Source organism: Bos taurus, chromosome 9 (assembly GCF_002263795.3).
Source record: "Bos taurus isolate L1 Dominette 01449 registration number 42190680 breed Hereford chromosome 9, ARS-UCD2.0, whole genome shotgun sequence".
Lineage (NCBI taxonomy): Eukaryota > Metazoa > Chordata > Mammalia > Artiodactyla > Bovidae > Bos > Bos taurus.
In genome coordinates, this window is record NC_037336.1 from 91,698,401 (window position 1) to 91,711,787 (window position 13,387).

Genomic DNA, 13,387 nt, shown 5'->3' on the forward strand with positions numbered 1-13,387 from the left:
GGTCCAACTCTCACATCTATACATGACTACTGGAAAAACCATAACTTAGAAAATAATTAAATATATTCTAATTAATAATTAATAATCATGTAGGAAAAAAATCACCTACTAGGCACTATACCGGAGAAGGCAATAGCACCCCACTCCAGTACTCTTGCCTGGAAAATCCCATGGATGGAGGAGTCTGGAAGGCTGCAGTCCATGGGGTCAATGAGGGTCGGACACGACTGAGCGACTTCACTTTGACTTTTCACTTTCATGCACTGGAGAAGGAAATGGCAGCCCACTCTAGTGTTCTTGCCTGGAGAATCCCAGGGACAGGGAAGCCTGCTGGGCTGCTGTCTATGGGGTCTAGCAAGTCAGACACGACTGAAGTGACTTAGCAGCAGCAGCAGCAGGCACTATACAGATCACTGAAATAAAAGTGTTAGTCATTGACATTGATAAAAGTGACAGCAATTGATATTGTTACTGAAAACATACTATATGCAAGCACTAAGCTAATCACCTTATGTGTACTATTTCATTAAGTGCTCAAACAATTTATTGTCCTAGATCTGTTTTACCAATGTGCACAACCACTCCAATAGTTTTGCCCAGAGAATGGCTAACCACTCCAGTGTTTTTGCCTGGAGAATCCATGGGCAGATGATTCTGGATGGTTACAGTCCATGGAGTTACAAATAGTTGGACACAACTGAGCGGTTTTTGTTTCCAAGTCCAGACTCTCTTTGCTCGCCCCAGAATGGGCCAATGAATCTGAGAGACAATATGTTGAGTCACGGAAGAGACGTCATTCGGGGAGCTGGCTGACGGAGAAGATGATGGCAGGCTAACACCTCAAAACAACCATCTTCTCAGGGTCTGGATGCCAGGTTCTTTGATAAATCAGAGATGCAGGGCAGGGCAGGGGAGGTGAGGAAGCAAAGGCCATTTATCTTGCACACATCTCCTAGAATGGCAAGCCTCAGGCAGAGGATGTGTTAATTTCTTCCTGCCATCTACAGTGGACAGGGTTCTGAACAAAGGCAGTTTAGTTTAACAGTCAGGCAGAGGGGCAGGATTCTCTGAGGCTGGCCCTTCTGTATGGTTATAATAGCAAAAGCAAGGAAAAGCAAGTCAAACGGTTCCAACATGGAGTCAGAATTGGCTTCTTCTCTGCAACACTTTCACTCACTCACACACTCACATGCAAAATGGAGAGGAAGAAGATATTTCAGGCAGCCATGCTCTGAAATTAACATTGATACAGTACTATAATTAAATGAGAGACATTTTCCCACTAATACTTGTTTTCTGTTCCAAGATCCAGTTCAGGACTGTACCTTCCATTTAGTTGTCATGGCTCTTAGTGTTCCCCAGTCTATGACTGTTTCTTGGTTTTTCCTTGTTTTTTTTAATGACTTTGACATTTTTGGTGAGTAATGATCAAGAATCTCATGGAACCTCCCTCCCTCTGTGTTGGCCTGATTTTTTTTTTTCATATTAGACTGAGGTCATGGATTTTGGGCAGAATAGCTTAAAGGTGATGATGTTCCCTTTTCTTTGCATCATTTTAGGGACACATGATGTCAATGTGATTTATACTTTGATCACTTGTTTAAAGTCATGTCAGCCAGCTTTCTCCATAGTGTAATAATTATCTTTTACTTTCTGTATTCTGTTAGAAGCAAGTTATCATGTCCAGCTCCTGTCAAGGGGAGGGGATTTAGCTCCACCTTCTGGAGGGAGGAGTATCAATTGATTTGTGGTCATATCTGCAAGTTAGCACAGTGTTTAATAAATTTGGCGTGATGTACTTTGAGGCATTGAAAATCCCTGTTTCTCTATAGTGTTACTTACTGCCCACTGCGTTTAGTATTTATCTACCCTGAGCCGAATGCATGTGCAGTTCTACTGAAGATTTTTCATATCCCTCATTCTTGTAATTCTTTTGTCAGGAAGATTTGTTCCTTCTCTGTTTGTTATTCAGTTACTATGTTGGTATGGACTCATAGTCATTTACTTTATTCTTTGGGTTATAACCGAATACTGTCATTATTGTTCAAATTGTTCCAGATATGGGGACTGAAAACTCTTTCAGCTTGGCTCCTGTTCCCTTTTGGCGTTCTGGCTCTATAGGATATGCCTGGTTCATCTGCGGTGTTCCCTACTCCAGCTCAGAATTTTAGTTGAGAATGGCATTTAGAAACCAAGACCTGGGTACTGAGTGTGCTCATTGCTAGGGGATGTCACTACTTTTCTTGGGCACTCTCAATGAACAGAGCTAGGAAATAAGTGTTTACATACTAATCCATATAGATATCTGTATTTCTTTCTCCATCTTAAACATGAGTTCATACTGATATCACAGAATCTACATGCATGTCTGTATTTGTTTTTATAGCTATTTGCCTGTTTATGTACATCTATAATCCAGAAATACAAGGTTCATTTTATTCTTTTCCCTTTCCTTCTTCTTGGTTTCTGTTTTTGACAGTGAAAATCCTGGCTTCCCTTTCACAGTTTATGTATGAATCTGTTCAGTCCTAGTTTATGTATAGTTGCAGAATTGCCAACTGGCTCTCCTGAGAGCAACAGATTCAACAATCACAACACAGTGTTTAGTGTTTATGTACTTTTAAAAAAATCTCGCCATGAGCTTATAGCGTCAGGTGGAATACTAGGCTCCAGAGTTACTCAGAGCAGCTCCTTTCCCCTACCCGCTGCAGTGAAGTTGTGTCACCCATTGATTCCTTTCTTACAGTCTTCAAGTCATCCTGAGATCCACTGACACCCTGGTCGATTTTTTGAAAATATTGCATAAGAGTTTATTTCACTCTTTGTGATGTAGTTGTATGTGTGTGTTTGAAAGTCACTCAGTTGAGTTGTGCCCAACTCTTTGTGATGCCATGGACTGTAGCCTGCCAGGCTCCTCTGTCCATGGAATTCTCCAGATCAGAATACTGGCGTGGGTTGCCATTCCCTTCTCCAGGGCATCTTTTCAACCCAGGGACTGAACCTGGGTCTCCTGCATTGGAGGCAGATTCCTTACCATCTGAGCCACCAGGGAAGCCCAGTGTAGTTGTATGGGTTCTGACAAAGGCATAGGGTCGTATGTCCACCACCCTCGTGTCATAATGAACGGTTCCATCATCCTGAAACTCTGTGTGGTCCCCTACTCCCTGGCAACATTTGATTCTCCTTCTAGAATTTTGTGTTTTCTTGAATGTCATATAAACAGGGCTATAAAATACACAGCTCTTTTCTTGGAGAGGGTCTGGCTGCTTTAACCACTGTTGAATTTTCCAAATTTGCTGGCATATTGAACACAGCACTTTAATAGCATCATCTCTTAGGATTTGAAATAGCTTAGCTGGAATTCCATCACTTCCACTCGCTTTGTTTGTGGTAATGCTTCCAAAAGCCCACTTGACTTCACACTCCAAGATGCCCAGATCTAGGTGAGTGACAACACTATCGTGATTGTCTGGGTCATTAAGACTTTTTTGTATAGTTCTGTGTATTCTTGCCACTTAATCTCTTCTGTTTCTGTTAGGTCCTTATCATTTGTATCCTTTGTTGCGCTCATCCTTGCATGAAATGTTCACTTGATATCTCCAGTTTTGTTGAAGAGATCTCTAGTCTTTTCTGTTGTTTTCCACTACTACTTTGCATTGTTCATTTAAGAAGGTCTGCTTACTTCTGCTCAATACTCTCTGAAACTCTGCTGTCGATTGGGTATACCTTGCCTTTTCTCCTTTGCCTTTCACTTCTCTTCTTTCCTCGGCTATTTGTAAGGCCTCCTCAGACAACCACTTTGTGTTCTTTTGTTTCTTTTTCTTTGGGATGGCTTTGGTCACCATATAAAGGGGGTTACATGGCAGATGTGTGTTTAGCTTTATAAGAAACTGTGCAACTGTTCCAAACTGGCCATCACTTTGCATCCCTACGGCTCCATATCCTGACCAGCTTTTGTGTTATTCGTTAGTTTTACTTTTTGAAAATTTTAGCCACTTTCCTAGTATACAGTAATATCTCCTGATGGCTTTAATTTGCATTTCCTGAATGACTAATAGTGAGCCTCTCTTCATGTGCTTATTTGCCATCTATGTATCTTTTTTGGTGAGGTGTCTGTTCAAGTCTTTTTCTCATTTAAAAAAACTGGGTTGTTTAGTGTTTGGTTTTGACAACTTTTTGTACATATTTTGGAGACAAATTCTTTATTGGATATGTGATCTGCAAATATTTTCTTCCACTCTGAGATTTGTAACTTTTTTTTTTTCTTAAGAGAATAACTGGTTCAGATTTAGTGGCAAGGCAACATAATTTAATAAAGGGTAATGATTCAAGACTTAGAAATGCAGTAACAGCCTCTCTGCATCAAATTTAAGTGATACTTTGAATACTTTTTTTTTCTGCAGTCAACTAAAAAGCATTGTTTTAGCAGTTGATCATATTGTGGTTGACCTGTTTTCTGTTTGCTTATACCACAGCTGTAATGTGACCCCTAGGATGGAGGCAGTGTGTGGGTGTGTGTGCACATCTGTGTATGAAGGGGAACAATCGTATGTACATTTCTTGAAATATATCTTGATCTGAATGATAGTTTCATGAGTATATACATATGTAAAATTTGTGGAGAGGTGCACTTAAGGTTTGTGCCCTTCAATGCATGCAGGTTATAACTGAATAAAAAATAAACAATGTAGATGTGGATATGATGTGGAGAGGTCTTGGGTAAAGGGGTAAGTGAAAGACAAAATGATGTAGAAATGGTGGATAAATACAAACAGCAAAAATATTTATTATCTGGAATACCGAACAACTGTCCTTGGAAGATAGACGCTTAGAAGGAAAATAATAGACTAGCCTCATGCATAAAGGCTAGATATCCTACAGGCTGGAAAATGGATTATTTTCTCTTGATAATGTGAATAAGTAGCTTAGTGTCCTGGTTGTAGGATTTTAATAATGATCTACAAATTTACCTGTACATTTTTAAAAATACTTTGTGTTGTGCCGATTTGGTAATTCCTGAGTTCCTTAGCCAGTGTGGGAATATTGATAACGTTGGTGAGTGTTAGGATCACATAATGTGAGATACAGTACCGTACTTTTAAGAACTAAGCCTGAAACTTGTCTAGCTTTTACAGCCTTAAGACATGAAAATCACATAATTCAGAGAAAAGCGTATCGTCTCATGAACATTGCTGAAACATTAAACCCAGAGTTTATGTATCTGGCTTGCCTATGCTCTAATTGTGAATTGTGACTATATTTTGGGCTGGGATTTGAAGAGCTGACTTCCTCAGAACTTTCCATTTGGCCCGGAACCAAATGCAGCATAAGAGCTGGCAGATACCACAGAGAAGCCCTGGTTCTGGAATTTTATTCCTGAGTCGAGACTTGATTTCTTTGTTTCTCAATGGGGGCAAACTGCTTTTGAGTAACTCCAGGTGGAGGCTTGACAGGGTTCGAACATTAAAGCTGAGTTCCATAATTATACTTCATGGCCAGTGTAATTAATAACTTGTGTGCGAGCATATTGAAAGTAAACAAAACATTCTTCTGTTAGGTTCTTTATTTCTCCCCAAGTCTAGTTTCTATCACGGTGAAGATAAACATCTCATTTTCCTTCCCTTCTCCATCTTATACCCCCTACTTCTTCGCCTCTAACTCCTTTTCCTCCAACCCTCCCCTCTCCAGAGCCCAGCTCAGTTCAGTTCAGTAACTCAGTCATGTCTGACTCTTTGAGACCCCATGGACTGCAGCACGCCAGGCTTCCCTGTCCAGGCACACCAACTCCCGGAGCCTACTCAAACTCATGTCCATTGTGTCGGTGATGCCATCCAACCATCTCATCCTCTGTCGTCCCCTTCTCCTCCTGCCTTTGGACTGGCAAAATTAATTTTGTTCATAGACACACAATTAAACCATTTCTTTCTAATTCTTCTTATATTGCAACAATGCAAATTCTGGTACTACACATAACCCTGTGCAAATAATTGTCTATTTCCTTTCTCTTGCACTTGTGTGACCTTCTTATTTTCAAGGGAGAATAACCTTTTTTTTTTTTTTTTGATAATACAAAAGCAGAACTTCCCTTTCACGCATTCAAGTGCAAATTTATATTTGAAGTCAAATAATGATCTAGTGCGAAGGAGAAACAGCTTCTTTCTTGGCGTGGTGACTCTGGCTTGAAATCTGGGCAGGAGCAGGCGCTAAGCGGATTTGGCAGCTGGTCAGGCTGCTAATTTGTGTTTATAACCTGGCCCCCTAAGGCCAACCCGGTATGGGTGATGTGGAGACAAGTTACTGGATGTGTGTCTGACAGTCCTGCTGCTGTCCTTTAGACGGGGGAGCATTAAACTTTGGAAACCCCAGCTGCTCTCTGAAGGGGTTCCAGAGTATTGAGCTATCTCGTGGCATCCATCGTGGGTTCTGGGCCCTTGGGAGGAGGATGCCTCCCTGCAGCCTCCATGCCCGCCATCACTTTCAGCCTCACCGTGAAGATGCCACTGTTTCCAGTTCTGAGCTTCTCTGTCAGGCTCCTGTTTACATATTTTGTTGGTATTTGTTGTTCACTGGTCACATCACATCAAACATGAGACCGTGAAGGCCTCGAGCATGGGCAGAAATCAAAGCGGTGCGGTGCGCCTAGGCCCTGCCAGAGCCCGGAGCTTTTCCTCCGTGCGACGCTGCCGTGTGTGCCTGTGCGGACTTACAGAGGGGACCCACCAGGGATGCTCTGGGTGGACAGGCTTCAATATTTGATGGGACTTCTGCATATTTCTGGTGTGTCTTTCCTGTTTGGCCCTGGGTTTCCTTTAGTTTTTATCCTTTGTAATAGACTTTGATTTCAGAAATGGGAAGCAAGCCCAGATTGTAACAATAGACTCAGAAAAAAATATTTGGTGAAATTCTTCTTTGCATACCTTCCTGAGGCCTAATGGTTACACTGAAGTAGAACATTTTTTTGGTTAGTTCTTTACCAGTATTTCCATTTATGATCTTCCCAGCCTGCTGGAGCTGCAGAGTTCTCAGAAAAGGACGCCCACTGTGTCTTAGGATGCGCTGCCACACCATACGACTCCAGTTAGCCGGGCCAGGGGAAAACCCAGTTGGACTGTGGGAACTCCCTCGAGGCTCTAGATCTGGCACAGAGGTTAGTTTCTGCCTTGTTCACAGGCAGCAGTGTGACGTCTTGATGTCGAAGTTTGCATTGTCAGTTGTTCTTAGAGACCTCTGGCTATCCCACAGCGGGGATTTTAAAGCTCCCAGGCTCTTGCCTGGGGTGGATACCCTGTTGTCCACAGCGTCGACCTTGGTAACTCACCCTCCTTCCCTGTTCCACTCTCCCTGCTCCCTCTCATTCCTTCTTTCCGAGTGACCTCCATGATGACCCAGCTCAAGTCCTGCTCTTAGGCTCTGTTTCAGAAACACCAAACTAAGATAGTGGCAAGACTTGTTAGTCTCTGCCTGCCTTTGAGTTTAGAGTGAAGTACAAGAGAGATACCTTGATTAATCATACATTGATTAATCATGTAAGTAAAAATATACTATCTCAACTGTAGAACGTTCTTTGAGGAACAAAGTATTTAATTCGTTGCAAGGTGGGCCTGACCTAGCCTTGAGGATCAGGAAAGGTAGTAATTAGGCTGGGTGTGGAGTTGGGAATAGGAAAGATCCCCCACTTCAAGCAAGGAGTGGGGTGTGCAAAGGCCTGAGGTAGGAGGCAGTGTGCTGCAGTGTCAGGAGTGAGGGGGTGAGGGTCACCCTTGTAAGCCGTTGCAGAGCCTAATGAGGATCTTGGTTTTCATCCAAGAGCAGGGGGAAGACTCCAAAGGGGTTTTAAAGGTAGATTCAGGGAAGCTAGTGGGGAGGCTGTTGCATTAGCCTAGGAGAGAGTTTTGGTGTTGTGGACTGAATGGCAGCAGAGGAGATGGAGGGAGGTGGAAGCACTGGGAAAATACTGAGGAGGAGCCATCAGCAGGCCTTGGAGGGGAGCAGTGGGTGAAGGAGTATTGAGCTCTGATTGCCTGGTGGAAGTGGCAGGTAGACTTTCTGGAGCTTGGAAGACGGGTCTGTGTTGGGTGCTTAATATACACTGACCATCTAATCATCTCAGCCCTGAGGTAGGAAATCTCAGTCCTGATTAAGAAAGTGGGGGAGGCAAGATGTGAATCCAGGACTGCCCTTCCTTGGAGAGCACTGTTCTCTTCTTCTGACTTCACAGTTGCAAGCTACTCTATTTTGGTTCCATTTTCCCCTTTAGGAAATTTTGTGAGTGAGAAGAATCTGCCTAGTATCTTACCATCCTTTATAGCCACTTTATAGCTATTAGTAAACATTATAGCCTGATTTTCTATTGTTTGATTCAAGTTCAATCTGAGAAGAACTAGAGCTCCATTCAGTTCAGTTCAGTCCACTTTAGTTGCTCAGTTGTGTCCAACTCTTTGCGACCCCATGAATTGCAGCACGCCAGGCCTCCCTGTTCATCATCATCTCCCAGAGTTCACTCAAACTCACGTCCACCAAGTTGGTGATGCCATCAAGCCATCTCATCCTCTGTCGTCCCCTTCTCCTCCTGCCCCCAATCCCTCCCAGCATCAGAGTCTTTTCCAGTGAGTCAACTCTTTGCATGAAGTGGCCAAAGTCCTGGAGTTTCAGCTTTAGCATCAGTCCTTCCAAAGAGCACCCAGGGCTGATCTCCTTTAGAATGGACTGATTGGATCTCCTTGCAGTCCAAGGGACTCTCAAGAGTCTTCTCCAACACCACAGTTCAAAAGCATCAATTCTTTGGTGCTCAGCTTTCTTCACAGTCCAACTCTCACATCCATACATGACTACTGGAAAAACCATAGCCTTGACTAGACGGACCTTTGTTGGCAAAGTAATGTCTCTGCTTTTCAATATGCTATCTAGGTTGTTCATGAATTGTGTCTCACTCTTTGTGACCTCATGGACTGTAGCATGCCAGGCTTCCCTGTCCATCAACTCCTGGAGGCTACTCAAACTCATGTCCATTGAGTCGGTGATGCCATCCAACCATCTTATCCTCTGCTGTCTCCTTCTCTTCCTGTCCTCAATCTTTCCCAGCATCAGAGTCTTTTCAAATGAGTTAGCACTTCTCATCAGGTGGCCAAAGTATTGGAGTTTCAGCTTCAGCATCAGTCCTTCCAATGAACACCCAGGACTGATCTCCTTTAGGATGGACTGGTTGGATCTCCTTTCAGTCCAAGGGAATCCCAAGAGTCTTCTCCAACACCACAGTTCAAAAGCATCAATTCTTCGGCACTCAGCTTTCTTGATAGTCCGGCTCTCACATCCATACATGACTACTGGAAAAACAATAGCCTTGACTAGATGGACCTTTGGTCGGCAAACTAATGTCTCTGCTTTTTAATATGCTGTCTAGGTTGGTCATGGATTTTCATCCAAGGAATAAGCATTTTTTAATTTCATGGCTGCAATCACCATCTGCTGTGATCTTGGAACCCCCACCCCACCCCACCCCCCGCCAAAATAAAGTCAGCCACTGTTTCCACTGTTACCCCATCTATTTGCCATGAAGTGATGGGACCGGATGCCATGATTTCAGTTTTCTGAATGTTGAGCTTTAAGCCAACTTTTTCACTCTCCTCTTTCACTTTCATCAAGAGACTCTTTAGTTCTTCACTTTCTGCCATAAGGGTGGTGTCATCTGCATATCTGAGGCTATTGATATTTCTCCCGGCAACCTTGATTCCAGCTTGAGCTTCATCCAGCCCAGCGTTTCTCATGATGTACTCTGCATATGAGTTAAATAAGCAGGGTGACAGTATACAACCCATTTGTCCTCCTTTCCCAATTTGGAACCAGTCCATGTCCAGTTCTAACTGTTGCTTCTTGACCTGAATACAGATTTCTCAGGAGGCAGGTCAGATGGTCTGTTATAACCATCTCTTGAAGAATTTTCCAGTTTGTTGTGATCCACACTGTCAAAGGCTTTGGCATAGTCAATAAAGCAGAAGTAGATGCTCCATTCAGTGGAAGATAATAATGGCGCAGTTTGTGCCTTATGACCCAGCAATCCCACTGCTGGGCATACACACTGAGGAAACCAGAATTGAAAGAGACACGTGTACCCCAATGTTCATCACAGCACTGTTTATAATAGCCAGGACATGGAAGCAACCTAGATGTCCATCAGCAGATGAATGGATAAGAAAGCTGTGGTACATATACATAATGGAGTATTACTCAGCCATTAAAAAGAATACATTTGAATCAGTTTTAATGAGGTGAATGAAACTGGAGCCTATTATAGAGTAAAGTAAGCCAGAAAGAAAAACACCAATACAGTATACTAACGCATATATATGGAATTTAGAAAGATGGTAACAATAACCCTGTATGTGAGACAGCAAAAGAGACAGTGATGTATAGAACAGTCTTTTGGACTCTGTGGGAGAGGGAGAGGGTGGGATGATTTGGGAGAATGGCATTGAAATATGTATAATATCATATATGGAACGAGTCGCCAGTCCAGGTTCGATGCACGATACTGGATGCTTGGGGCTAGTGCACTGGGACGACCCAGAGGGATGGTATGGGAAGGGAGGAGGGAGGAGGGTTCAGGATGGGGAACACATGTATACCTGTGGTGGATTCATTTTGATATATGGCAAAACCAATACAATATTGTAAAGTTAAAGAAAATAAACAAAAAAACAGAAAAATAATGGCGCAGTTTGGGGGAAATAGTTATCAAAGATTATGTAAATTAGCATATATTTGCATATAATCTTTGTAACCACCTGTGCCTGTTTGAAGTTTAGACACAAAAAGAAAATAAGAAATGTACATAACAAAGAATTATGTTGTAAAAGCATAGAAAGAGATTGGCCTGTGTAGTTGTACACAGTAATTTTAGTATAGAAGAGACACCCTATTTTACATTAATCTTGTGTATAGCAGCTAAAATATATTAGAAAAATAAAACAAGTGCAGATGATTTGCTTTGTTATCGCTTCCCACTATGATTTAAGTAAAGAAAATTGAAACAACAGAGACATTGAAGAAATTGTCTTGCTGTTTTCTAACTGCCCTGTGAGTTCTGCCACCAATGTGTTGTCTGGAGTTTGCTGTTTGGACAGTTCTTTCTTAAGTTGAAATTTGGCTTACTGTAGTTCTTAAAAAAAAAAAAAAGCCTATAACCATGTAGTCAGTATTCATTGAAACGTGTTTCTGGTAAGCATATTCTTCCTGACTTGAAGGCAGTACCTCAGGAATTTCTTTAAGATGAGTTAAACAGGGAAATGATAAATAACAAAGGGCAAAAGGTCTTAAAAACACTAGGGCAAATTGATTGTCTTACTCTTTAAAGGGAAATTTATGTTGGGATGATGATGTCCTGAGGTGGGGGTGGAGACTCAGTTCCCAAGAAATCACCTTTATTCATTTGTCTTCACTATGAGCTTTGTGGTTCAGCTTGGCCTTTGAAACATATAAGAAATATTTTCTGAACGTGAGTTTATGTGCTATAGAAATGAATTGGGATGCCCTGGCTTTTCAGACAACTTGGGGGCATATTTGCATCTAATCTTCAAAAAGATGGGGAGACTGTTGTGTCAGAAATAACTGGATGTATAGATGATAGGAAGAAAGTGGAAGCATTTCAGAATGGATTTATACCTTAGGACAGCTATCTGCTGGAACTTGACTGTTTGTTAGTTTGTTCATTCAGCAGATACTCTGTGTTCATGTCACTTTTTTTTTTTAAGTAAGTCAGAATCCAAGATTCTTTTTTCATTTAAAAACTTGTTTATTTTTGGCTGTGCTGGGTCTTCCTTGCTGGTTTTCTCTGGTTGTAGTGAGGGGGCGTGGGCTTCTGGTGGCTTCCCTTGTTTCAGAGCACAGACTCTTGGCACGTGGGCCTCAGCAGTTGCAGCGCGTGGGCTCAGTAGATGTGGTGGACAGGCTTAGATGCCCTGTGGCATGTGGGATCTTCCCAGACGTGGGATCGAACCCATGACCCTTGCATTGGCAGGAGGATTCTTATCCACTCGCCCACCAGGGAACCCCTCATGTAGTGTTCACCATGCCCTGTGTTAGGTGATGCTGTGGTAAGAACAGACAGCTCAGAGTTTGTGCCCTAGTAGAACAGATAGGCATATGAGCAAAGAATTTGTGTAGTGTGATAAGTGCTTAAACAGAGATTTGTACAATATGCAGTGATGCATCTGAAAGGAAAGATTTATTAGCCCTTGTCTGTGATGTTAGGGAAGACATCTCAGAAGAACCATGTAGGCTGATTTTGAGAATGAGAAATGTGCTGAACAGTCACAGGAGAGGGGAGCACTCTGGTTGCAGGAAAGGCGCTTAGGCATGGAGAATATAGGATGTCATGGGCCCTGAGGAGTCTGCATTGGCGACTGGCAGGACAGAAGCTGGAAGCAGCGGTTGAGTTTCGTGTGCCCAAAGAAGTTTGGGGTTTTTAATTGTAATGGATGAAGCGTCTCAGAATCTGATTTTTGCTTTAGAGTTTTCTTCTGACTACTGGAGAAGACATTTGTGGATGGAGGAGGCCTGGAGTATTCCTGTAGGAAACAGGAGGGTCATCTGGAGTATATATGAATGCAGAACATCAGAGAGGAAACACACATGGAAGAGACACGAGGGAAGCAAAGGGCTTACTGAGACCTGCATGTGCTAACTGAGGGAGGGGCCTGGCAAGCCTAGGGTGGCTGATGGGTTGCATCTGGTGAGACTGGCCTGCTGGAGGGGCTGTTACCTCAGCTTGGGCACCCAGACCCAGGTAACTTGGGTTCAGCGCAGGCCTGGAGCAATGAATAGCTGTTGTTTGGGTCATACTGAGTTTGAAATAGCACATCCAGTAAGTCCCTCAGTGTGTCTGGAGCTGAGACGAGCCATCTCTTCCATTTAAGCTGGAGAAGGAGACTCGGTGTTGATCCGTGAGAGTGGAAGCCATGACGTCATCAGAAAGAAGATCAAAGGTGAGGAGATGAAGACTCAGCCTGGGACTGAGGAACATCCAGGGAGGTGGGTGGAGGTGGAGGAGCTCAAGGAAAAGGCAGAGAATTGAAATTGAGCAGGGGAGTCAATACAGCAGAGGATGGAGGGTCCAGAAGTTTCTAACAGAGTGTTTCTTACAGATTCCGTGGTAAATGAACAAAATCCATATTCCCTATTAGGAACTAAACCTTTTTGATACCTCTCATAAGGTGATATTGGTTATGCCTAAAGTTTGTCACTAAAATTTAGAAGTTAAAGGACTTTAGAAAGACCCTGTAGTAGATTGTATTATCCGTTTTTGGTTCTACATGGTCCTTTTCCTATTTCCGATTGGCTCCTTTCATAGAAGGGCCTAAACTATAGCCAAGCCCCATTGTGTAACTGATAG

The 13,387-nt window shown here is 42.8% G+C and overlaps 1 protein-coding gene across 3 annotated transcripts in view; it reads left to right on the plus strand.

Moving 5' to 3' along the window:
* TIAM2 (TIAM Rac1 associated GEF 2) overlaps nucleotides 1-13,387 on the plus strand; it is a 236,767-nt gene that overhangs the window by 63,474 nt on the left and 159,906 nt on the right. Inside the window, exon 1 of one of the 3 annotated variants that reach the window (XM_024997095.2) lies at nucleotides 12,804-12,980. The exons of the other annotated variants lie outside the window; for them this stretch is intronic. The gene's annotated coding sequence lies outside the window, so the exon portion shown is untranslated. Of the gene's footprint in view, nucleotides 1-12,803; nucleotides 12,981-13,387 lie in introns of those variants that run through there. 3 annotated transcript variants of the gene reach the window in all.